Below are 26,432 nucleotides of genomic sequence, written 5' to 3' on the forward strand. Positions count from 1 at the left end.
AAGAAGTGGTTTTTGTGTGACATTAAGAAGTTATGAGCTGCAAGAAGTTGGAAATAAAATTTTATATTGGGGGCATGTAAATAAGCGGTTGTACACATATGCATATCACGCATCTACAAAACATTACAACATTAAGATTATTTATTTTGAAGTTTGTGGAATTTAGGATGATTTTTTCACTTTCTTTTTCATAATTCTCCACGGTAAACATATGTTTTTATGTGAGACCAAAACTAATAAAAATACATCTGGTTGTGTAAAGTAATGAATAAAAGGAGCCAGAATTTATTATATAAATTGCTAAAAATCCTACCTTCTTATTGCAAGCATGGGTATTTTCAAACAGCAGTCTTCTCTTAATTTGAATTTGAGGGGAAAAAGAGCGCTTACTTCCTGTTTTGTGACTCTGATCTTACTTTGAAGCTGGAAACATGGACTTGTCTGAGGAATAATCATATTCTGTGAACTTTTAGGATATTGCTGCTAAAATACAGTTTTTGTAGTGCTACTTTTGGCAGCTCTTTCATTTTTCTGAAAAAATAAGTTACTTGTAATTCATACTGTGGGTCATGATTAGTCAAGTTTTACTATACCATTTAAAACTCCAAACCTATCCAAATTGCTTTGTCAGCAAAAAGGAAGGCCATAAACTCTTAACCAATCCTTCACCCCCCCACCCCATACCCCACCCCCTCCCTGGGTCCTATTGTGAGGGTTGACACTTCTAATCTGCAGCTTTAGAGCAAAACCTACCTCAACCCTTACTAACGTCCAATTTGTGGGCAATCCATCAATTGCATTGCTCTCCTGGACCTCAGTTGCTTGAGCTATATAATGTGTCTAAAACCTGTCTTACAGAGTCAGAGTGAAATCAGAAGAGTTAATACATGGAAATGATGACATGCCTGTGAAAGGTATACTAGTAGTTACCATTATCCTTATTTATGTCATTATTATTAATGTTAATAAATGCAGGCTCCCTCACGGCCAGAGCATTGATGCTTCTGTGTATCATTGCAATATCTAATAATAATAACAGCTAACATTATCTGTGTGCTTATTATGTTCCAGGCATATCTCTAAGTACTCTACATACATTAATCTCACTTAATATTCACAAGACCTCATGAGAGAGATACTACTTTCATCCCCATTTTGTAAATGAGGAACCAGTGGCACAGAGCATTCTGGTAACTCACTGAGGGTCTCCAAGCTAATAATGTTGGAACTGGAATTCAAACCCCTCTGACTCCGGAGTCCCCCTTCTGACTATTACAGGCCTTTGAAATTGTAAGCAAAATAACTAATTGTTTTCTGAAGCATTATTATAGACGTTAAGAAGTTCAGTTCTCATGGAAATGTTGAGAAGTAGCCTTTGTTAATCTAAATTGCTTAAAACTGAAGCAAGGCCTGTTAGCTACTTCAGGCTAACCCGACTCTATCTTAGTGTCGTTATTTGAGCATATTCAAAATTTTACTGAAAATATTTAAAAAATAAAATTAAGTTTGTTGTAAATAATATTCAACTAAGAATGCAGTGAAACCTGAAAACTTTAGCACTACACCAACAGTTTACTTATGCTGGAACTGTCTGCCATCTTTCTTTCTTTGTTTTCAGTAAAATTGGTCAAAAAAATATATATTTAACATTTATAGATTCTGACTCTAGTGATGACAGGGTACCCATCTGTATCATTTATATGAGTCATATGTGCAAGTGGGTAACTCCATTTAACCTTGTATCAGTTCTAGACAGGACTTGAGAATCTGCAAGTGAGTCACAGTCAACCAATAGTTTGCAAATATGTCAAGATACATTTTAGAATTCTTTTTTTCTGTTTTAGGACTTTCCTTTCCACTAATTTTGATCTTCAGTTATGTTCTCCTCTTCCTTCTTCCTTCCTTCCTTTTTCCTCCCTCCCTCTCTCCCCTGTCTTCCTTTCTCTTAACTTCTGAAAGTTCTTATAGGAACATTAAAAAAAAATTTCAAAAAAGAAACAAAAATCTTTCTTATTTCTACAGCATAGCTGTGTGTGTGTGTGTGTGTGTATGTGTGTGTATTATATTACCTTTAAGAATTTTTTGGTTTGCACACATAATTTATAATTATATGATTGCAGTCATATAATGCAAAGTGAACAATCTTCCCCCCCCCCCCAAAGTGAACAATCTTATTCAGCTTTGTTTCACGCAATTAATGACTGTATATGATTCCATTAAGTAAATGTCCGTAATTGATGTGGTTTTCTCCCCATTGTTGAATTTTTAGGTTGTTTCCATGTTTTTGTTCTTCTGGATAATATCCTAGTGAATACATCTGTGCAAATAGCATTTTTCCCCTATTATATCATATGATAAATTCCTAAGAGCAGAATTATTGGGTTAGAAATAATGAATCATGAATCTTTTTGTGGATCTTACACATAGAGTGAATTAGATATTTTTAGGTGAATTGAAGGAAAGAATGGTATAGACTTTGACCCCAATATGGGTTAAAGTTCCTAACATTAAATTAACTAACCCAGTAAGAACCACAACAAAAATGAAGTTTCTTAAATTTCTATGCAAACTTCTTCAACTAGTTTATACTGCACAAATGGATTTTTATCTAATCAACCTTAGGTCTACTTAATGTTGAAAGAGTTATTCAGTTAATTCAAAACATCTTTGTCATTCAGTAGATAATTTAGCCCCAAATGAATTCATTGCTGGTCCCAAATTATTTATAGCTATCAATTGTATTCCTCATATTAGTAAACTCTTTCAATGACCTGAGTAACAGAAAAATTTAAGGTGAGACTTTGGAAATGGGATCTCAGGATTTTTTCACACTGACAAAAGATCTTGCCAGTGTGAATTTTAGCTGAATAATGTTGATGTTTTAGAGCAAACATTTGGACATGTGTTGTCATATCTTTGTTTTGTGGCTGTATGTCTATATATATATTTGTTTATTTATTAAAAAAAATTTTTATTGACGTATAGTTGATTTACAGTATCGTGTAAGTTTCAGGTGTACAGCACAGTGATTCAGTTATATATATATATATATATATATTCTTTTTCAGATTCTTTTCCCATATAGGTTATTACATAATATTGAGTATAGTTCCCTGTGCAATACAGTAGGTCCTTGTTGGTTATCTGTTTTATACATAGTCGTGTGTATATGTTAATCCTAGCCTCCTAATTTATCCATCCCCTCACCCCGCTTTCCCCTTTAGTAACCATAAATTTGTCTTCTGCATCTGTGAGTCTCTTTCTGTTTGGGAAATAAGTTCATTTGTGTCTTTTTTTTTCCTTTTAGATTCCACATATAAATGATATCATATGATATTTGTCTTTCTCTTTCTGATTTATTTCACTTAGTATGATGATCTCTAGGTCTATCCATGTTGCTACAAATGGCATTATTTCATTCTTTTTTATGGCTGGGAAATATTCCATTGTGAAAGTGTACCGCATATTCTTTATCCATTCATCTGTCCATGGACGTTTAGGTTGCTTCCATGTCTTGTAGAGCTGCAATGAACACTGGGGTTCATGTATCTTTTCAAAGTATGATTTTCTCCAGATACATGCCCAGGAGTGGGAATGCAGGATCATATGGCAGCTCTATTTTTAGTTTTTTAAGGAACCTCCATACTGTTCTCCATAGTGGCTGCACAAATTTACATTCCCACCAACAGTGTAGGAGGGTCCCTTTTTCTCCACACTCTCTCCAGCATTTATTATTTGTAGACTTTCTGATGTTGGCCATTCTGAGCAGTGTGAGGTGATACCTCATTGTGGTTTTGATTTGCATTTCTCTAATAATTAGCGATGTTGAGTATCTTTTCATGTGTCTTTTGGCCATCTGTCTATGTATGACTATATTTTTATTAGGTGAAAAAAGGTGACTATTTCCTGGGTAATCATTACTGCGATTGTTGCTAGTCATCTATCCATAAATCATCAATGCCCTTCTTTTCTAGTTCTACGTTCATCTCTAGTTTTAGTGCTCCCTTTCTTCTTCAGTTCATAGCTAAGTTTGTGGAAGGAGTCCTATGCTCAGGTTCCCCTTAAATCTGAATCATTCTGTGATCTCTTATAAGCTTCTGTTCATACCACCCACTGAAACCGCTGCAGCAGTTGTCAAATGAGCATTCTTATTGTCAAACCTAAATGATGCATTTTGGCCTTTTTCTGTTTGACCTCCATAGCCTTTCACTCCCTCTTGAAAATCTCTGCTTCTCAGCTTCCATGACCATTCCATCTTGGTTATTTTTGCTGGCTCTTTGTGCCTGTCCCCAAGTATATGATGTTTCCCCAATTTCCAGGCTTCTCACTTTGCCCAGTCTTCTAGGGTGATTCCATCCACTCCTAATTTTTTAAGCACGGACCTATAAGCTGAGTGTTCTCAAGTCTGTTCTTCTATCCTTCACCTGTGACTTGTGTACGAATCCATGGAGCCTTCCATGTATTCGTATCTGAATATCTGGAGTCCCCTTTAATTCTACATGTCCCAAATCAAACTCACTGGCTTTGTGCCCAGATCCACTTTATTAAGGTAATGGTACCACTCACTTATTCCATCTAGAATCCTGGGAATTACCTTGGACACTTTTTTTTTCATTCATTCACATCTATCTGGCTACTAAATTATATTGATTCTATTTCCTAACTATCTGTGGAACCCCTTCTCTCCTTTCTTCTCCACTGTTCTTTGAGGGAAAAGCCTATCAGAATCTCCTACCCCGCATCCCTGGCTCTAATATTGCCTTCCTCCAATTATTTGCTTGCTGCAGCCAGTGACCTAAAGAACTCCTCTCTACTTAACCCCTCTCCACATCCCCTTTTCCAGCAGGGTCTACCCATTGTGTGTAAAGATTGAAGTCAGATCCTTTTCCATAATATGCAAGGTCTTTTATGATCTAGCATGTGCCATCACCGGCATCATCTTCTAGGATTCCTGTCCATATTCTTTGCCCCAGGAAAGCTCTTTATTTTTCTTGTTGTTTCCATGTGTCTCATACATGGGCCTTTGTATATGTTCTGTCTAGACTGCTCTCTCTGTTATTATTAAATACCTGCTTACCTTGCAAGACCCAGTTCAAAGTTCTCCTCCTTCTATTCTGAACCTCTACCTTGGGCTACTCCCATGGTCCTCTGAGCTCTCACTCTCAAAGAGATTATGACACTGACGGACATTTTCTACCTCTCCAGTAGAGTGTGAGTTCTTGGAGCCAAGGATTGTGGTTTTGTTTTCCTTTAAATAACATATATGTCCCATTAAAATATATATCATATTGTCAAAAATTTAAATAATAAAGTCTAAGGAAGGAAATAAAATCACAATGCCCCATTACCCATATTTATTTCATCCAATTTGCTTATGTGCCTGTATATAATTATTTCTTTTATAAAATTGGCATGATAGGATATAGATAATCTTGTAGCCCTCAAAAAACTAATATATTGTGCAAATTTCCTCACGTATTTAAATATTCTTGAAAAACATAATTTTTAATGGCTGTATTATATTTGATAATATTATATCACATAAACATACCATAATTTAGTTAACCATTCTTCATGAAGTGTTTATTTTTTTTTCAATTTTATTGTGATAAAGCTTTGTTGAACATCACTTTTTACTGATATTTAACAGATTTCATGAACTAGAAGAAGGGGACAAAGAAGGTCTACCATAATACAAGTCTAATTTCTTCAAATTTATAAATTCCATAAAAGGGAGATTTTTATGGATAGTAATAGCTGCCTGGTGTAGTGAAAGCTCTGTTAACCCTTTAGATGGTTTTGTTAACAGTATTTATAATGAAACATGTTTTAAATACATAACCTTTGTTGTAGATTAAACATATAGAATGTGTGAGAGTGACTGTTACTAGGAGAACCTTAGCTTTTCCATTTTCTGATTTTGCAGTAATATAGCTTTTCATGTAACTAGTTCATATTTGTGAAGTGCTTTGAAGATGAAAGCTATTATGTAACGGCAAAATCACTTCATAAAATTGTTACATATAAAATACGAAAATCCACAGACATACTTTAAGAATTTCAAAGTAACATCAACGCTTTCATGTAATCATTTATAACCACCATCTTTAGACTGGTAATTCAGGATTCATTTATAGATTATTCTTGGAGTGTTTTAGTGCTATCTGTTATGGTGAAATTGTTTTTATAGTCAAAGGCAGTGGTTAAGAATGACATTATTCTTTTTAACCATGGCTATTGAAGTTGTAGCTCAATTTATAAATAGGTGAGAATAAATAAAAATTGGCCATAAATATAAATCTTTCTTTCTGCCATCCAGCATTGCAACCACACAGATGGATATTCTAAAGAAATAGATTTCATCACGTGTTGTTATGGTTTTAAAGGTGTAACAATCATAAATTACAGATCATCTGATTTCTGTAGCTTATTTAAAGAAAGAGTATACACACTGCTATATTTAAAATGGATGTAGCAAGAAGGATCTACTGTGTAGCACAGGGAACTCTGCTCAATATTCTGTAACAACCTAATTGGGAAAAGAATTTGAAAAAGAACAGATACATGTATATGTATAAATGAATCACTTTGTTGTACACCTGAAACTAACACAACATTGTTAATCAACTGTACTCCAACATAAAATAAAAAGTTAAAAAAAATAGAGTGTACAGACTGTGTGAGAATTGGACCTGGAGAGTTAGCCAGGTATGAAAATAAGGATTTACCCTGTGTGCATCTTGAAACAATATTCCACATGAACAACGTGTCCTGCCTAAACTCACAGTGTCCTGATATTAACATTTGACACTTTTATTCACACAATGATTTTTATTTTAAAATATTGCCTGTAACGTTTCTCTGGATCTCCCCTATCCCTTCCTAAATACACATTACTAAAATGAATTATTACTGCCAGTTCTGCAGCTGAAGCTGTAGGTTTCCAGTGACTGCGTCCAATAGTAGTCCTCTTCATGTAGACACATCTCAACTGACTGAGTCCAAATGCCCACCAAACCATCCTATGAGACATGTTCTCTTTGGCCAGAATTGAAGTACAGTTATGCTGAGGTTAAGAACAGGAGCCCAGGTCTGTAACAGTGCAAAGAACCAAGAATCAGACTGAACTTTGGGTAGTATGGGCACATCATGGTTGAAGTCCGGTACTTTTGCTTTTGCTTTTATGCCTTTCTGCTGGTGTTGATGTATGTTGATGCAGTATGACTTCAACTTTGGAAATTGAAAACAAATGAAATATTTTCTATCTGACTTCTTTTCGTTACTCTTAGTTCTTACTTTTTCCTGTTCTGGGCTGCTTCTTCCTACCTTTCCCGTGCATCCCCACCACTCCCCGCGTCTGGGTCTGGCTGGTTTCTAGGGCTGTTTAAACTCAGGCATACATGAGGTATAAGAAAAGTAATGTTGTTCCTGAGATCTTTTTTTTTTCTTTTTTTGGCTTCTGACCTTTTTGTGCACTTGAAATTGCATTTAATATTTCATTACTACAGGTCTTTCCATTTAATTTCCTGGATTTCTTTCTACTTGAAAAAAAATCTACAAATTTGGATTTGCACTACAGAATTATGGGGTCTAATAATTCTCCAGCCTATGACAGTTTGGTAACGGGTACCCTCCGGCATTTTTATTGCACACAGTTTTATTGCTAAAAGGTTAGGCCGTTTGACTATTTTTAAAAGACATATCCATCAAACATTGCTCAGAGAGAACTAAAATCATGCACAATTTAAAATGTAACCAACATTTAGTCATTTCTTCGAAAGGGGTATCCTTAAATTCGTTATAAGAAGAACCCCCCTACCTAGGAACGTAACCCATGGGTTCGTGAACATGGAAGGGAGGGTAAGGATGTAGCACAGGTGTGTCTAGTACCTCATGTAACTAACTGTGCAATAGTGAGGGTAATGAAAAAGTATTTCCCTAATAGTCTTCCCCTTTTAGTCACCCATAAATACTTCTAGAACATTGACCTTTAGTCAAATGGTGAATTCTTTCAACCTGACATGACAAGGAAAGATCACTGAGCTAGTTAGGAAAACTCTCCTGCAATCCATTTTATTTTCCAAATAGCTTAAAAGCAATCAAGAGAACTATAAGGTTGGAATTTCATAAAATTTACAACTTTTCTGGTGATTGGGAAATGGAAGGATGCTTTGTATAATCGGGCACGTCCTTTTGTCTCTCTGAGGATTGACCTGTATCCACGGAGCAGATTGGGTACATCTCGAATGTGACAAGCTTTCATGGAGATCCGATGGCTTCTGCAGCACCACAGGGCTGAAGTACCCAAGAGCCATTTGCTCCATAGGCCATGCAGTAAATACCTGACTGCTTTTGGAGTTAACTGATTTGATGGAGGACTCTTCCATCTTCTGTGGTGGGAAGTGTATACGCTTAGGTGCTAAATGCATTAAAGGACTATGTATCACACTTAAAATTTCCTTAGTGAGGCTGATGATAATATTTAATAGTGGTAATTTTCCAAAGAAAGTGAAATGTATGAGCTGTTAGGTATTATTTAATGTGTGAGTGGAAAACCCTTAAAGAGAAGAAAGGCAAAATGCGTAGTTTCCTTTCAGGCACAATGTCTCCCATTTTGCATAATCCACACAAATGATTCTGACAGTGTTAACTTTTTTTTTCTTTTTTGGCCGCGTGACCTGTGGGATCTTAGTTCCCCAACCAGGGTTCAAACCTGGGCTCCTGGCAGTGAGAGTGCCAAGTCCTAACCACTGGGCCACCAGGGAATTCCCAGACAGTGTTACTCTTTTTTTTTTTTTTTTTTTTAAAGATTTATTGATTGATTGATTGATTGCTGTGTTGGGCCTTCGTTTCTGTGCTAGGGCTTTCTCTATTTGCGGCAAGCGGGGGCCACTCTTCATCACGGTGTGTGGGCCTCTCACTATTGTGGCCTCTCTTGTTGCAGAGCACAGGCTCCAGACGCGCAGGCTCAGTAGTTGTGGCTCACGGGCCTAGTTGCTCCACGGCATGTGGGATCTTCCGAGACCAGGGCTCGAACCCGTGTCCCCTGCATTAGCAGGCAGATTCCCAACCACTGTGCCACCAGGGAAGCCCCAGTGTTGCTCTTAATACCACCAGTAACCATTTAACACTGTGAGTCATGGTGGGCTTGCTCTGCCTCTCCTCCTCACCCTCCCATCCTTAGTCTGTCCGTGACCACGACAGGTCCTACTTAAGACCTTGGGGTTTGCTCTTTCTTTTGTGTGGAGCACTCTTCCTGGGCTCTTAACGTGGCTGCTTCCATCCCATCCTTCCATGTCAACCTAAATATGTCCCTTTGGAGGAGGCTTCCCTGCAACCCTGTCTAAAGTAGGCTTTCCTTATTTTTCTCTATCATACCTTGCTTTTTAGTTCCATGATGGCTCTAATCTCAGTTTTTAGTGATTTTATTTAATTATTCCCTCACCTCCCCACCATAATATAAGGTCTACAAGAGCAAAGACTTTGCCCTGTGATTTGCATATCCCTGGCTTTTCCTGCAGTACATGACATAAAGTAGGTGCTCAATAAATATTTGCTAAATGAATGAGTAGACACACAAATAAATTTTAATTTAAGCACAATTGAAGAACAATTCCTGCTTCAACTAGTTGACATACCATTTTCCTTTTTAACTGTCTTTTTGGTCTATCATATGTTCAGCTGTTAAGGATGCTAACTGATTTTGATGAAACTAGGTATACTGCTCAGTATAAGTGTCATCTTGAATTGGATTTATAACTCTGTCTGTCATCTTGAATCCAAATGCTGGCAGATAAAACTTGACAAATGGGACTTGGAGCAGATTTCAGTACAGTTTGGTACATGGGTCAATGTACCATTTAATTGAAATGTGTGGAGTCTGAATTTCATGAACCCTTAAGCCTAACCTTAACGTCCCCCAACTCTATTTTCTTTTTTAATGATACTGCTTTCTTCAAAACCTAACATATGAGGCTAGATTAGAAGTGTCTTGAGAGGGAAAATTCACAAGGAGTTTTTGTTGTTGTTGTTGGGGGGGGGTAATTATGAGTGATTTTTATTTTCTTCTTATTGGTTTTCTGTAGTAAGCAAATTATTTATAATACTGTTAATATGAACATGGTATATTTAAAAATTTTATTTCACTGTTAGAATTTATTCATGTTAAGAATACTTAACACGAAACTTTAAAATATATCGAGATTGGTTCAAGATGGCAGAGTAGAAGGATGTGCGCTCACTCCCTCTTGCGAGAGCATCAAATCACAACTAACTGCTGAACAGTCTTCGACAGGAAGACACTGGAACTCACCAAAGAAGATGCCCCACATCCAAAGGAGAAGCCACAATGAGATGGTAGGAGGGGTGCAATCACAATAAAATCAAATCCCATAACCACTGGGTGAGTGACTCACAAACTGGAGAACACTTATACCACAGAAGTCCACCCACTGGAGTGAAGATTCTGAGCCCCACGTCAGGCTTCCCAACCTGGGAGTCTGGCAATGGGAGGAGGAATTCCCAGAAAATCAGACTTTGAAGGCTAGCGGGATTTGATTGCAGGACTTCGACAGGTCTGGGAGACAAGAGAGACTCCACTCCTGGAGGGCACACACAAAGCAGTGTGTGCATCAGGACCCAGGGGGAAGGAGCAGTGACCCCAGGGGAGACTGAACCAGACCTACCTGCTAGTGTTGGAGGGTCTCCTGCAGAGGCGGAGAATTAAAGAACAAAAAAACCAGAGATGAACAATTCAATAACTGAAATGAAAAATACACTAGAAGGAATCAATAGCAGAATAACTGAGGCAGAAGAACGGATAAGTGACCTGCAGGACAGAATGGTGGAATTCACTGCTGTGGGACAGAATAAAGAAAAAAGAATGAAAAGAAATGAAGACAGCCTAAGAGACCTCTGGGACAATAGTAAGTGCACCAACATTTGCATTATAGGGGTTCCAGAAGCAGAAGAGAGAGAGAGAAAGGACCCCAGAAAATATTTGAAGAGATTATAGTTGAAAACTTCCGTAACATGGGAAAGGAAATAGCCACGAAGTCCAGGAAGCACAGAGAGTCCCAGGCAGGATAAACCCAAGGAGAATCACCCCAAGACATGTAGGAATCATTGACAGAAATTGAAGACAAAGAAAAATTATTAAAAGCAACAAGAGAAAAATGACAGATAACATACAAGGGAACTCCCATAAGGTTAACAGCTGATTTCTCAGCAGAAACTCTATATGCCAGAAGGGAATGGCATAATATATTTAAAGTGATGAAAGGGAAGAAACTACAACCAAGATGACTCTACCTGGCAAGGATCTCATTCAGATTCAACAGAGAAATCGAAAGCTTTACGGACAAGCAAAAGCTAAGAGAATTCAGCACCACCAAACCAGGTCTACAACAAATGCTAAAGGAACTTCTCTAAGTGGGAAACACAAGAGAAGAAGACAACCTGCAAAAACAAACCCCAAACAATTAAGAAAATGGTAATAAGAGCATACTTAATCTATAATTACCTTAAATGTGAATGGATTAAATGCTCCAACGAAAAAGACAGAGGCTCACAGAATGGATACAAAAACAAGACCCATATATATGCTGTCTACAAGAGACCCACTTCAGACCTAGGGACACATACAGCCTGAAAGTGAGGGCATGGAAAAAGATTTTCCATGCAAATGGAAGTCAAAAGAAAATTGGGGTAGCAATATTCATAACAGTTAAAATAGACTTTAAAATAAAGAATGTTACAAGAGACAAGGAAGGACACTACATAATGATCAAGGGATCAATCCAAGAAGAAGATATAACAATTATATGCAGCCAACATAGGAGCACCTCAATACATAAGGCAAGTGCTAACAGCTGTAAAAGAGGAAATCGACAGTAACACAATAATAATGCGAGATTTTAACACCTCACTTACACCAATGGACAGATCATCCAGACAGAAAATTAATAAGGAAACACAAGCCTTAAATGACACAATAGAACAGATAGATTTAATTGATATTTATAGGACATTCCATGCGAAAACAACAGACTACACTTTCTTCTCAAGTGCGCATGGAACAGTCTCCAGAATAGATCACATCTTGGGTCACAAATCAAGCCTTGGCAAATTTAGGAAAACTGAAATCATATCAAGCATCTTTTCTGACCACAATGCTATGAGATTAGAAATCAATTACAGGGAAAAAAATGTAAAAAACACAAACACATGGAAGCTAAACAATACGTTACTAAATAGCCAAGAGATCACTGAAGAAATCAAAGAAGAAATCAAAAAATACCTAGAGACAAATGGCAATGAAAGCATGACGATCCAAAACGTATGGGATGCAGCAAAAGCAGTTCTAAGAGGGAAGTTTATAGCAATACAATCCTACCTGAAGAAACAAGAAAAATCTCAAATAAACAATCTAACCTTGCACCTAAAGGAAGGAGAGAAAGAACAAACAAAACCCAAAGTTAGTAGAAGGAAAGAAATCATAAAGATCAGAGCAGAAATAAATGAAATAGAAACAAAACAATAGCAAAGATCAATACAGCTAAAAGCTGGTTCTTTGAGAAGATAAACAAAATTGATAAACCTTTAGCCATACTCATCAAGAAAAAGAGAGGACTCAAATCAGTAAAATTAGAAATGAAAAAGGAGAAGTTACAATAGACACCGCAGAAATACAAAGCATCATAAGGGACTACTACAAGCAACTGTATACCAATAAAATGGACAACCTGGAAGAAATGGACAAATTCTTAGAAAGGTATAACCTTCCAAGACTGAACCAGCAAGAAATAGAAAATATGAACAGACCAATCACAAGTAATGAAATTGAAACTATGATTAAAAATCTTCCAAAAAACAAAAGTCCAGGACCAGATGGCTTCACAGGTGAATTCTATCAAATATTTAGAGAAGAGCTAATACCCATCCTTCTGAAACTCTTCCAAAAAATTGCAGAGGAAGGAACACTCCCAAACTCATTCTAAGAGGCCACCATCACCCTGATACCAAAACCAGACAAAGATCCTACAAAGAAAGAAAATTATAGACCAATATCACTGATGAACATAGATGCAAAAATCCTCAACAAAATACCGGCAAACAGAATCCAGCAACACATTAAAAGGATCATACACCATGATCAAGTGAGATTTATCCCAGGGATGCAAAGATTCTTCAATATAGTCAAATCAATCAATGTGATACACCATATTAACAAACTGAAGAATAAAAACCATATGACCATCTCAATAGATGCAGAAAAAGTTTTTGACAAAATTCAACACCCATTTATGAAAAAAACTCTCCAGAAAGTGGGACAGAGGGAACCTACCTCAACATAATAAAGGCCATATACGACAAACCCACAGCAAACATCATTCTCAATGGTGAAAAACTGAAAGCATTTCCTCTAAGATTAGGAATAAGACAAGGATGTCCACTCTCATCACTCTTATTCAACATAGTTTTGGAAGTCCTAGCCACAGCAACCAGAGAAGAAAAAGAAATAAAAGGAATACAAATTGGAAAAGAAGAAGTAAAACTGTCACTGTTTGCAGATGACATGATACTATACATAGAGAATCCTAAAGATGCCACCAGAAAACTACTAGAGCTAATCAATGAATTTGGTAAAGTTGCAAGATACAAAATTAATGCACAGAAATCTCTTGCATTCCTATACAGTAACAATGAAAGATCAGAATGAGAATTTAAGGAAACAATCCCATTCACCACTGCAACAAAAAGAATAAAATGCCTAGGAATAAACTTACCTAAGGAGGTAAAAGACCTGTACTCAGAAAACTATAAGACACTGATGAAAGAAATCAAAGATGACACAAACAGATGGAGAGAAATACCATGTTCTTGGATTGGAAGAATCAATATTCTGAAAATGACTATACTACACAAAGCAATCTACAGATCCAATGCAATCCCTATCAGATTACCCATGGCATTTTTTACAGAACTAGAACAAAAAATCTTAAAATTTGTATGGAGACACAAAAGACCCCGAACAGCCACAGCAATCTTGACGGAAAAAAACGGAGCTGGAGGAATCAGACTCTCTGATCTCAGACTATACTACAAAGCTACAGTAATCAAGACAATATGGTACTGGCACAAAACCAGAAATATAGATCAATGGAATAGGATAGAAAGCCCAGAGATAAACCCACGCCCCTATGGTCAACTAATCTATGACAAAGGAGGCAAGGATATGCAATGGAGAAAAGACAGTCTCTTCAAAAAGTGGTGCTGGGAAAACTGGACAGCTACATGTAAAAGAATGAAATTAGAACACTCCCTAACACCATACGCAAAAATAAACTCAAAATGGATTAAAGACCTAAATGTAAGACTGGACACTATAAAACTCTTAGAGGAAAACATAGGAAGAACACTCTTTGACATAAATCACACCAAGATCTTTTTTGACCCACCTCCTAGAGTAATGGAAATAAAAACAAAAATAAACAAATAGGACCTAATGAAACTTAAAAAGCTTCTGCACCACAAAGGAAACTATAAACAAGACGAAAAGAGAACCCTCAGAATGGGAGAAAATATTTGCAGATGAATCCACAGACAAAGGATTAATCTCCAAAATATATAAACAGCTCATGCAGCTCAATATTAAGAAAACAAACAACGCAGTCAAAAAATGGGCAGAAGACCTAAATAGATATTTCTCCAAAGAAGACATACAGATGGCCAAGAGGCACATGAAAAGCTGCTCAACATCACTAATTATTAGAGAAATGCAAATCAAAACTACAGTGAGGTATCACCTCACTCCTGTTAGAATGGGCATCATCAGAAAATCTACAAACAACAAATGCTGGAGAGGGTGTGGAGAAAAGGGAACCCTCTTGCACTGTTGGTGGGAATGTAAATTGATACAGCCACTATGGAGAACAGTATGGAGGTTCCTTAAAAAACTAAAAATAGAATTACCATCTGACCCAGCAGTCCCACTCCTGGGCATGTACCCAGAGAAAACCATGATTCAAAAAGACACGTGCACCCTAATGTTCATTGCAGCACTGTTTACAATAGCCAGGTCATGGAAGCAACCTAAATGCCCATCGACAGACAAATGGATAAAGAAATGTGGTACATATATACAATGGAGTATTACGCAGCCATAAAAAGGAACAAAATTTGGTCATTTGTAGAGACGTGGATGGATCTAGAGACTGTCATGCAGAGTGAAAGGAGTCAGAAAGAGAAAAACAAATATCGTATATTAACGCATATATGTGGAATGTAGAAAAATGATACAGATGAACCAGTGTGCAAGGCAGAAATAGGGACACAGATGTAGAGAACAAACGTATGGACACCAAGGGGGGAAAGCAGCAGGGGGTGGGGGTGGTGGTGTGATGAATTGGGCGATTGGGATTGACATGTATACACTGATGTGTATAAAATGGATGACTAATAAGAAAAAAAAACCATATTTATGGGAAAATTTTAAAAAGTAAATGATCTAAACAGAGATGGTAAGACTGGATTAAAAAGCAAGACCCAACTATATGCTGCCAAAAAGAAATATATATATACACATTTATTTATTTATTTTGTTACTGTTTAAAAAAAATAGAATACTTAACACGAGATCTAACCTCTTAACAGTTTTTTGTTGAAGTACATTTGCTGTACAGTTCTGTATAAGTTACGGGTGTACAATGTAGTTCACAATTTTGAAAGGTTATACTCCATTTATAGTTATTGTAAAATATTGGCTATATTCACAAGGAGTTTTAATGGTAGCTCTTTAGCTGTTTTCTCTAAAAGTTCCACATCCTCTATCTGGACAGGGTTGATGATAGATTTCTTCATGACAGTTTTCCTGTGGCAGCCAGGCCCCATGGGAAGACCTCTAAGGATAAAGCAACAGGGTGCGATTGCTATTCTGTGTTCCCTGAGTGGGTCTATGCCAGCAGACCAGAGGTAGAGGCAGATAGAAGGAAAGAAGCACTGACCTTGGCCTAGTGAAAGAGGAGGTTTTCCCGCATGGAAAGCCTGTCCTTCCCCAGGGGTGTTAACTGTCATAGTTTTGCCATAGGAAGCATTTTGAACGTTGTAGGAAAATTTTAACTCTGACATCTGGGATCGCCTCTTCGAAATCCATGACATCCAGTATGAGGTTGCATGTATTTTTAGATTGGAAAAATACTGACAAGTGATGTTTTATGAAATATAAGCACCTCCTTGGTTTTGTTTTGGTTTCTGTAGGTCTGTGCTCAACGCTAGGTTCTTTTGCTAGAGCATTTGCATCAACATTCCTTAGTGATTTATTTGTGTTTGCTATCACATAGCAATTCCCAGGTTCCAAAACACTGGAAAAGCCAGTGTCAACACTGCAAGAAAAAAAGGTTAAAATATAGACTGCAGCCTTGTTTGCTATTTGCAGTGGCAAATTCTGACCCCAGCCTCCCAGGAAATAGGGTCTCATGAATGGTTAACCCACCAAATTTTCATTTGCTCTCTTCTTAAAAACACAGCTCTCTTTTAAAAAATTAAAAAAAAAAATTATACAATTTTTAAAGGTTACTTTCCATTTACAGTTATTACAAATTATTGGCTATATTCCCGTGTCGTACCATACATCCTTGAGCCTATCTTACACCCCAAAGTTGGTACCTCTCACTCCCCAGCCCTTATATTGCCCCTCCCCCCTCCTCACTGGTAACCACTAGTTAGTTTTCTGTATCTGTGAGTCCACTTCTTTTCTGTCATATTTGCTAGTTAAAAACACAGCTCTCTTTTTTGATAATCTCATGTCCTCCCCCACCCCTACCCCATGCCTCTTTACTTTTTTGTCCCTCTCTGTCATTATAAACTTGTATGACACGCTTCATTTATTCCTTCCGTTTGTTTTCCTGAAAATAAAAGACATTCCTATTCATTACAGATTTGCAATCTGCAGACATGTATATGGAAGAGACTAGAAATGACCAACAAGTTTACTACTTCGAGACAAACCCTACTAACATTTTTGTGTTTCCTTCCAGTCTTTTTCCTCTGTCATGTACGCATGGGGAGGGTAAAGCTAATTTTTCACAGCAACCTTACTTACAGCAGCGCCAAACATTTCCCTAGCCGTTTATTCTCAGGGGTCTGGGAAATGTATTCCCTGGCCCTGCCAATGCTGCAAAGGGCAACTATCTTTTCTTTTTCTCATCTTTTCCCTCTTCCATCTGTTGCGGACGGCTCTTTGCCCCAGTATCACTAGACTCCACTGTTTCCTCATTACATTCCTTTGACCGGTTGCCTCTCTCTTCCTGCGCTGTTGGCGGCAGGAGTCCAGGACTGGCCTACTTATCTTGTGGCCTGCAGTTCTGTTAGTTCACACTTGTAGCTTCCCTCTTCCAGGGTGATGAACCGGATTGTTTCTGCTTCTCTGCAGCCGACGGGATGGAGGACATTGCAGCTCATGGTGGGAGGCCGGGCTTTGAAGCTCTAAGTGTCTCTCTGGCAGGTGTTGATCTGCTCAGCCAAAGACTGCTCTTGGGGTTCTGGAAATTCAGACTGGCCTTCATCCATCCAGCTCTTTCCTCTGTGAGCACAGAACCCTGTCATCTCCAAATCTGAGGGAAGGAGGGGTAACTGACACTTATTCAGTGTTTACATCTTGTGTACTTTATATATACATTCTCTCCTCACAACCGTCCATGAAAGAGGTATTATCATCCCCGTTTTGGAGATGAGAAAGCTGGGGCTTAGTGAGATTAAGAAGCTTGCTTAAGGACACCACAGTAGGACTCAAAATCAAGTCTGCATAGCTGCAAAGCCAGTTTTCCACCAAAGTACAAAGTCCCTTTTGGTAGAAGAATAAACTTCACCTCTTTGGTGTTGGCAGTTTTCCCGATAAGGTTAAGAACTGCAATTACAGCAAAGGCAAAAGTGTTTATAGATAAAGGCTAGGTAGTGCCAATGGAAACCAGAAAAGACCGCCAGCCCCTAAGTGAGGTTCAGGGACTCCAAGAATGTCAGAGCTGGGATGGGCCCTCAGGGAAGCTCCTGAGGGCCCATCCCAGGAGCTGGCCGTATAATAGAACCACCAGGGCAGCTTTACAAATGCAAATGCATGGCTCAGTGCTAACCCATTAAACACTTTCCAGGTGTGGGCCAGATTGCGCATTGTTTATGAAGCTCTGCAGGTGGTTCGATTCTAACGTGGAGCCAGCTTTGAGAACCAATGATTTAAGTGCCAAGCTTGTTCCACTCACTCTGAGGCAGCAGCTACACTAAGGACACAAGCTACAGTCTCCTTCCCAGTCTTTTCCCAACCTACTTTGTGACCTTGGCCACGTCACTGAACCTGTCGGCTTTGGGTTTACTTAAGTGCCAAAGGTGACATGGCCAAGGTCACAAAGTTGGTTGGGAAAAGACTGGGAAGGAGACTGTAGCTTGTGTCCTTAGTGTAGCTGCTGCCTCAGAGTGAGTGGAACAAGCTTGGAGCTTTGCATGAAAATGTGCTCCTCCCAAACTCTGTAGGCTGAAAGAGAGATGTATCTTTCTTAGGTTTCATAAGTAGCACCAGTGAGTTTCTGAAGAGAGGCAGCCGTTCGTAAAAATGAGCCCATCCTACTGACTTTCCGTGGTCTCCGTATGAAAGGTGCAGGCTCCTGTGTTCACCCCTGACTCATGGATTCTCCCCCTGACCCTTCCTTTTCCTCTTCCTCATGAACTTTTGAGATTCCTTCTTCCAGAGATGTTCCATAGCTTCTCCTTTGGAGAAGGCAGTGGATGGGGGTTGGGGACAGTGCAGGTAAGGGTAGGTACCATCACTCAAAACTCTTTTCAGGACTCTAAGCAACTCGATTATTCTGGAGGAAGCATAGTAGGGACAGAAGGGTGTGTAAGGCGTGGAGGCAGGATGAAATTGTTTCTGATAGATGAAAGGTGGTCTGTCTATTTCATGGTGGTTTAACATAATTTCCATATTGGAGATGAGGGAAGGCAAGAGGAAGGTGATGAGAAAGAGTGGGCCGGGATGTCCTGTAGTCTTGTTTCTGCTCATTGGCTCATCTGCAGCACATGGCTCTCCACTGTGGCTGGCCCTGGGCCACAGTGAGGTCCAGTCTAAGTGAAACCAGAAGGCCTTTGATTGGATCAAAGGCCACATTGTCATGGATTAAGGGTATTGCTATTAAAAAATGAGATTCCAACCTAATACGATGATGGTCCTAATACCAAGGCTTCTCAAATTGAAGTCATTCATCTACTATAATTTTCGGAGTCATATCTAAATATGTCTATATATATGTCATCTCTCTCTAAGTGTATCTATATATTTGTCATATCTATAAACAATCACTATCATTTACTACCCATCTATCATATTCTATCCATTAGGCCAAATCATATGAAAGGGCCAAATTTTGACCATTTTTGATCTAAAAAAATGCCACCAGTGGTTTCACATGGTTTAACCTAATATGTTTATCTCACTTTTTTTGTTTACCTCCAGAAATTTATTCCTAGAAGAAATTTTATGTTACCATTTAAATGCAAAACCAGTATCACTTGCTATAAATAGAAGGATACCTAATAAAGGTTAAGAGAACACCAGAAAGTTAATATATTTAGCTAGACACTGTTGCCCGATGAAGGTTATGAGCCTGAAACCTGTTTTTCTTTTGTTAAAAAGCGGTAGTAGTCTGGGAGGGCTGAGGAAGGTGGTAAAGGTTTATTATCTCCAAGCCAAGACTTTCTCTTTGATGGAATCACAGTGATTGAAAACAGGATTGAAAAAGAACTAGCACATAGTTTAATGCTGCGCTTGCCCAACTAACAACATCAGCCGTCTCACACAGTGGGTACCTTGAGCCATAGCACACAGTCGTGCCTCGCTAAGCCCCTGCTGATTTGGTGGGTGGGCGGGCACAAAAGACAAAGTCTTGACTGCCTTTCTTCATTGTGACTGAATCGAAGGTGTTGACAGGGCACTTGTACCTTCTTGAATAATTATGCGACAGCAAATATGCCAAAATTATTCTTGCTGCATTTATAGCTACAGCTTTGCAGGGTGTTAAAAAAGCATGGCGTGCTACCAGCTATGGTGTTTTTAAAAAGTGAATCAGTTGGATGTTTTATATTTCTTTCTCTGTGTGACCCTGAGCAGTTTTTCTGTTTCCTCTGAGCTTCAGTTTTCTCCTGTATGACTTGGGGCTGATACGACTTCTCTTAACTACTTCCTAGGATTATAATTCGGACAAATGGAATAGTGATTAAAAAGTGCATCTAAGGCTTCCCTGGTGGCGCAGTGGTTGAGAATCTGCCTGCCAATGCAGGGGACACGGGTTCGAGCCCTGGTCTGGGAAGATCCCACATGCCGCGGAGCAACTGGGCCCGTGAGCCACAACTACTGAGCCTGCGCGTCTGGAGCCTGTGCTCCACAACAAGAGAGGCCGCGATAGTGAGAGGCCCGCGCACCGCAATGAAGAGTGGCCCCCGCTTGCCACAACTAGAGAAAGCCCTCGCACAGAAACAAAGACCCAACACAGCCATAAATAAATAAAAAAAAAAAAAAAAAAAAAAAAAAGTGCATCTAAGATGTAAGGTATTGGCATTATCTAACTCAAATTAATTTACTTGTAACTTTCATGTCACTGACAATATTCCCCCCACCGCCTGCCCCTATCAGTGAAAAGGAACTGTTAGAGGGAAACTGTTTCCTCCATCCCTATCTCAGGGTTTGAACAGGAGGTAGGGTGCTGTTAGATTTTCATTCTGTTTTTTAAAAATAAGTTTGATGGCTTTTTGTCTGAGTGTAAAAGGGATGTGTGTGATCAATTAAAAGATTTACAGAATAGAAATACGCAAAAAGAAGGAAGTGACGATTATCTGTGCTCTGACCATGCCCTTTCGGACTTTTTTCTCCATCGATGCTGATATCAAATTACCATATATCTTTAAACTCAGTGGCCTCAGGAAGAGGTAATAAGCTTGGCCTGGCTTCAGTCCTCTTCTGAAATTGTGCTTGTCAGAGCCAGCTGGGGTGCTAGCGGGAGGCTGAAGATATGGCAGAGTGAAGACCAGGAATAAAGGCTCATCTCCAGTCCATCGTTGGAGAGTTTGCCCGGCTTCTCATTTCAAAGGAAAGAATAAAACTGTTTGAAAGAAACCGAGTTAACAGGCCACGAGAAAATTGCCATCTCCTGACTGTTCCCTTTCTGTTTCTTGTGCATCTCCTGGTGGATATGCTTCCTTCTCATTTTTGTTCCAGGAAAAGTTCTCCCTTTCATACATATTAAGTTTCAACTGCCTCCCTTTAGCTTAATGTTTAAGAAATTCATTATAATATGAATCAGTTTATTGCACAGCCTATTGGGAACAGGACACTTAAAGGTCTTTTTCACATTTTGTGTGGTGTAAATTATATGATACGAATGCATAGAGTAATATATGGATATTTTAAACGCCCTTGTTCAGAGGATCTGCCTTAAAATTACTAAGTTCCATCTTGAAGAGAGAAACTCAAAAATTAGATTCCATTATTGTTGGAATCTTAGTTACCCAGCTTCAGATAAGAATATAGAAAAAAGAAAACTAGAAGTGATATTGGGAGAAAGGGGAGAGAAGTCTTTTAAAGTACATGTTCTAAATTTGCATGCAGGTTACCATGACTACAAAATATCTTTATCACTTATTGGAAGTATCTGTTAACCTTCTGTGGCTGTCCCATCCATAGCGATATTTCAGGATTGCTACCCTCAAATTGCGCAGAACTTCAAATTGTCCCTTTAACAGATTGCTGAGTCGAAGTTGGCCTGATTATTCAGTGTACATTTCTCTATTGATGGAAATTCAGGGATCTCCTCTTTCCTTGTGATTTTCCTGAGGACTCCCCATTTCTTCCTCAGGTGCCCACTTTTCCTTCCACAGGAGTAGTTACTAACCCTTGGGCTCTTACCAGTGATTACCAACCATTAACCCAAATGCTTCTCTGGACAGCAATTGCTTTCTAAAAGGACTAAAGCCACATTTCAACAGTTTTATCCATTATGACCTATTTTGAATGGCCACACCAGAAGAGAGCAGAGATCTAACACCTACAACCCTGTTGCTTCTCCACGAGTGTGCACATCAACTAATGATCCCTCAGGCACTGATTTCTCCCCTCCTAAAATGTTCCTGGATGGAATCCCAACATAGCTGTCATCTTGTGAGCATGATCAGAGTTGGAAGGTAACAGAAAAGGGAGGAAAATACTTACTTTTATTTCAGAGGACAGAAAGGCCTACCCATGGCTGGTGCCAGTGGAATTCTCCTGTGAATGACCTCTAAGAAAGGCCTGCCCGAGTTAGGTTTTGCTGGCTCCTAATTCATCACAATGGGATGTTGACTGAAACTAGATCTGGGGGAGGGCAGAGTAGACTGCCTTGAATCAGGGTCAAAGTCTTTGGAGTAGCATCTGCTTGAGTAAGCATGGCCATTGGCACTTCCCAAACATTTAATGCTGCTGGTTTAATTGATATGAGTTTTGTGTCACCCAGTTTTCCTGAAAACAGGAGAAAGATGTGTGCTGTTGGTTGTGGTGTGAGGAGGCTTAAAAAAGAGGTTAAGGGCAGTAAAACAAAATAGAACAAACAAACTCCTTTTCTTAACTAGATCTCTAGTAGTTGAGTCTAATGTTATAGTGGGAACTCATCAATCAATCCTTTCCGGGATAGAAAGCCTTCAGGTAAATATCAACTGTCACATAAATTGTGCAGAGTCAATAAAAATTGGGCTAATCATTTCGATAAACATGACATGATTTCTTTTCTCATTAAAGATTTAAGGAATAATGCTACATAAATGATAACTCTCTTCAATGAATGAAACTGAATAAAATATGGAAAAGAATATTTTGGCTGGCTCTAGAAAGGAGAGGCTGGTGTTTTGGTTTAAATGCCAAAGAATCATATTTTCAACTTCATATTTTGATGGTGTGAATTTCAACTCTTGGTTAGGTAATTTCTGACTGATGGCTTTTTCAGACTGGTTCAAACCCAGTGGTTTTCATCCAGTAGATCAGAGAGTGAGGAAATGTTCAGACCTGTTCTCTCCCTTCCCCTTCTCCCTCCCAAGTTGATGATTATGAGAGAAGCCAAATTGGAAAAGGGTAGCATACTAAGTGATCTGGCTGTTCTGAATTTTTCATTATATATTCTCTAATTTTGAACCTGTCAAGTATTATCTGTCAATCATCTGCGTATAGCTTGTTAAGATTACAGAGTCGTGAATGTGCATAGGAGACTGACTAAATCCTGTGATTAGCAATAAAACTTATAAGAAAAAAAGTTGAAGCATAGGTTAAAAAAATAAAAAAAACTATCGCTAATAAAGACCTCAGTGTTTACTTATGAGAAATAGAAAATAAGTGATCGGGGAAAAAAAAGTATATTGGAGAATGCAGCACAACTGAATTTATCTGATGTACATTTAATAATATAATAACAATGCTGTGTACCCGCAATGCTTAAGAACAAGAGGGATTATTAGATTTGTGCATGGGAGGTAAAATGACTGCAAAGAATTGCTTTGGGGAATATACAAGATACAGGAAATGAAATGAAATAAAATAAATACAGGGCAGATGACTGGTTTCTCTGTATTGCTGGAGAGATTTAATTAATTGCTAATATAGCACTGAGCTATGAATTACTGAGTCATTGCCATTGTTTCACTTTTGGAATTTTCCTCTTAAATACAGATTCATTAGAAAGAAGAAAATGTCACTGGGCAGGGAATAAGTTTATGATTTTGAGTGTTAAATTTTTCGTAGTCATCTGTATAACATTGAGAAATCTTGCGAAATATTTCAAAATAAATTGGAAGATCCCTTTTCTTTATTTTGGTGGGAGGGCTTATTTTGTTTGAAGTCCCATTGAAATCTGAAATAGATCAACGAACTTTTCAATTTTTCAATGCCATCTCTGCATTAGTTTGTTATTGTAGGTATTTGAGAATCAGCAGGTTGTAGTGAAAAGGGCCAGGGTTTTAGACTCAAACAAATCTGATTCAAATCCTAGATTTAGTGTCTGTCAGAGGTGTGACCCTGCGCAAGCTACATAACTTCTGTGAGCCTTAGGCGTCTGTTATGTAGAGGCATATTATGAGGACTAGTAATTATTCATTCATCTGCTGTATCTGAGGACTAACAGTGTACCAAGCATTGTGCTCTGGATATAATCCAAGGATTGTAATTGTGGCTAACATTTATTGAGAGCTTATGTATTGGATATTGTGGTAATTATTTCATGTATACTATCTAATCCTCACAGCAACTCTATAATACGTGCGTGTATATAGGTACATACATACACACATATATACAAAATATATAAGTAAATAATTACATAATAGGCCTGGAATGCTTTGCTCTCAGGAAGGATCAGTTTCCTTATCAGAGGGATGTTCAAAATTCTTCTTTGATTTTTCTGTCTTCTTTTCTTATTATTCTTTTTTTTTTTTTTTTTTTAAATTTATTTATGGCTGAGTTGGGTCTTCGTTTCTGTGCGAGGGCTTTCTCCAGTTGTGGCAAGCGGGGGCCACTCTTCATCGCGGTGCGCGGGCCTCTCACTATCGCGGCCTCTCTTGTTGCGGAGCACAGGCTCCAGACGCGCAAGCTCAGTAATTGTGGCTCACGGGCCCAGTTGCTCCGCAGCATGTGGGATCCTCCCAGACCAGGGCTCGAACCCGTGTCCCCTGCATTGGCAGGCAGATTCTCAACCACTGCGCCACCAGGGAAGCCCCTCTTATTATTCTTATAAAGAAAAAACTCTCAAATATTACTCACCTGAACAATTAGAGAAAAAATATGTAAGAACATGATGTCATAAGAGTCGGGGAGAAGCCAGAGACCTTCACCTCTTGCAGAATTGGAGGACGGTGGCGGGGGGCGGCCCTTGAGGCAACCTAACCTCCCTGGAAGCAACATCACAAGAATATATGGTTTAAGTGCTTGCAACTTTTTTTTTTTTTTTTAAAAGAAATTCACGTTCTTTTATTTATTTATTTATGACTGTGTTGAGTCTTCGTTTCTGTGTGAGGGCTTTCTCTAGTTGCGGCAAGTGGGGGCCACTCTTAATCGCGGTGCGCGGGCCTCTCACTATCGTGGCCTCTCTTGTTGCGGAGCACAGGCTCCAGACGCGCAGGCTCAGTAATTGTGGCTCACGGGCCCAGTTGCTCCGCGGCGTGTGGGATCCTCCCAGACCAGAGCTCGAACCCGTGTCCCCTGCATTGGCAGGCAGATTCTCAACCACTGCGCCACCAGGGAAGCCCTAAGTGCTTGCAACTTTTAATGTTGCACTTTGTGTCTGAACATCCCTTCTGCTCAGGGTTTTGCCATTTGAAATGTTATGCAAACCAAGGTTTGCCATGTGTTAATTCATAGAGAAAAGGGATGGTGTAATTGCCCACAGGAAACCCCTTCGTAGAGTATGAATGTCTTTATTATAAATAAGCCTCAAGCACCTTCACTAGGAACACTTTATATTCATCTGAATGGCCTTCTTCCCTTTCCATTCCTGAGAGCTAGGAATGATGGATCATCCACTGTTGATATTTGCAAGCCGATTATTTTGCAGTTGTGGTGGTTGTTAAAAGAGGTGGACTTCTTCTGGCGATCTCGGGCCTCTAAAGCTCAATCTTATAAGAAAATCTTCAGCCAAGTCAGGTTTTTAATCGCTGTGTTAGTCATCCTACTGATTACATAAGGAACACGGTAGGAGCATTTCAAATGCCATCAGCTCTTGGCAGCAGGATGACAATGAGGATGAAGTATTAAAAACTAGGTACCCATAAAGGCAGACATGGAGTGAGTGCCTCTAATTCCCTGCTCCTGAATATGCCTCCACATTAATTCCCCTCCTTTATAAGAGAACTCACTGGAAGGAAAGCATAATTTGAATTAATTATTCGCACATATGGTGTGTTCCTGATGTCAGCTAATGCTACATTAAGGACAGACATGCTGGGCACCCATTAAATAATCAAGTAAATATTTGTATTGTTTATGATAAACTGCTTCCTTCTGTGGGTGTTTTCTGTGTCTTTGTAAACATTCCTTTAGTAGGCAGACTTTGTTTGTTGGGGCTTCAGACCAGGCTCAAATCCGACAAAGGGCACTGTTTAAATTCCAAATCTGACCAAGAAACCTCACACCCACTGTGTTTTTTTGGAGCTAAGTGAATATTTAGTAACACTTTAATATAATAGCCGGATCATTATGGTATATTACTGAACTGAATGCTGTGTTAATAACATTAATCACATGGACTCATTCTTGTCCTAGTCTGAATGTTATAAGGACTTCTATATGATTTCCACTATAATTCAATAGTAATTAGTGATACAGTTACTTCAAGCTGGCACCAAATATTTATACTGAACCACCATGAATGTTAGGTCTCAAC

General features: G+C 38.7%; 1 long non-coding RNA gene across 1 annotated transcript; it reads left to right on the plus strand.

Moving 5' to 3' along the window:
* Window positions 1–22,481: 22,481 nt before the first annotated feature.
* On the plus strand, window positions 22,482–26,130 carry LOC309627357. The gene is made up of 2 exons (XR_014243703.1): window positions 22,482–24,969; window positions 25,297–26,130. It is a non-coding gene; the product is annotated as an uncharacterized lncRNA (long non-coding RNA).
* The last annotated feature ends 302 nt before the right edge of the window (window positions 26,131–26,432 follow it).

Source organism: Balaenoptera borealis, assembly GCF_965194805.1.
Source record: "Balaenoptera borealis genome assembly, chromosome: 4".
Taxonomy (NCBI): domain Eukaryota; kingdom Metazoa; phylum Chordata; class Mammalia; order Artiodactyla; family Balaenopteridae; genus Balaenoptera; species Balaenoptera borealis.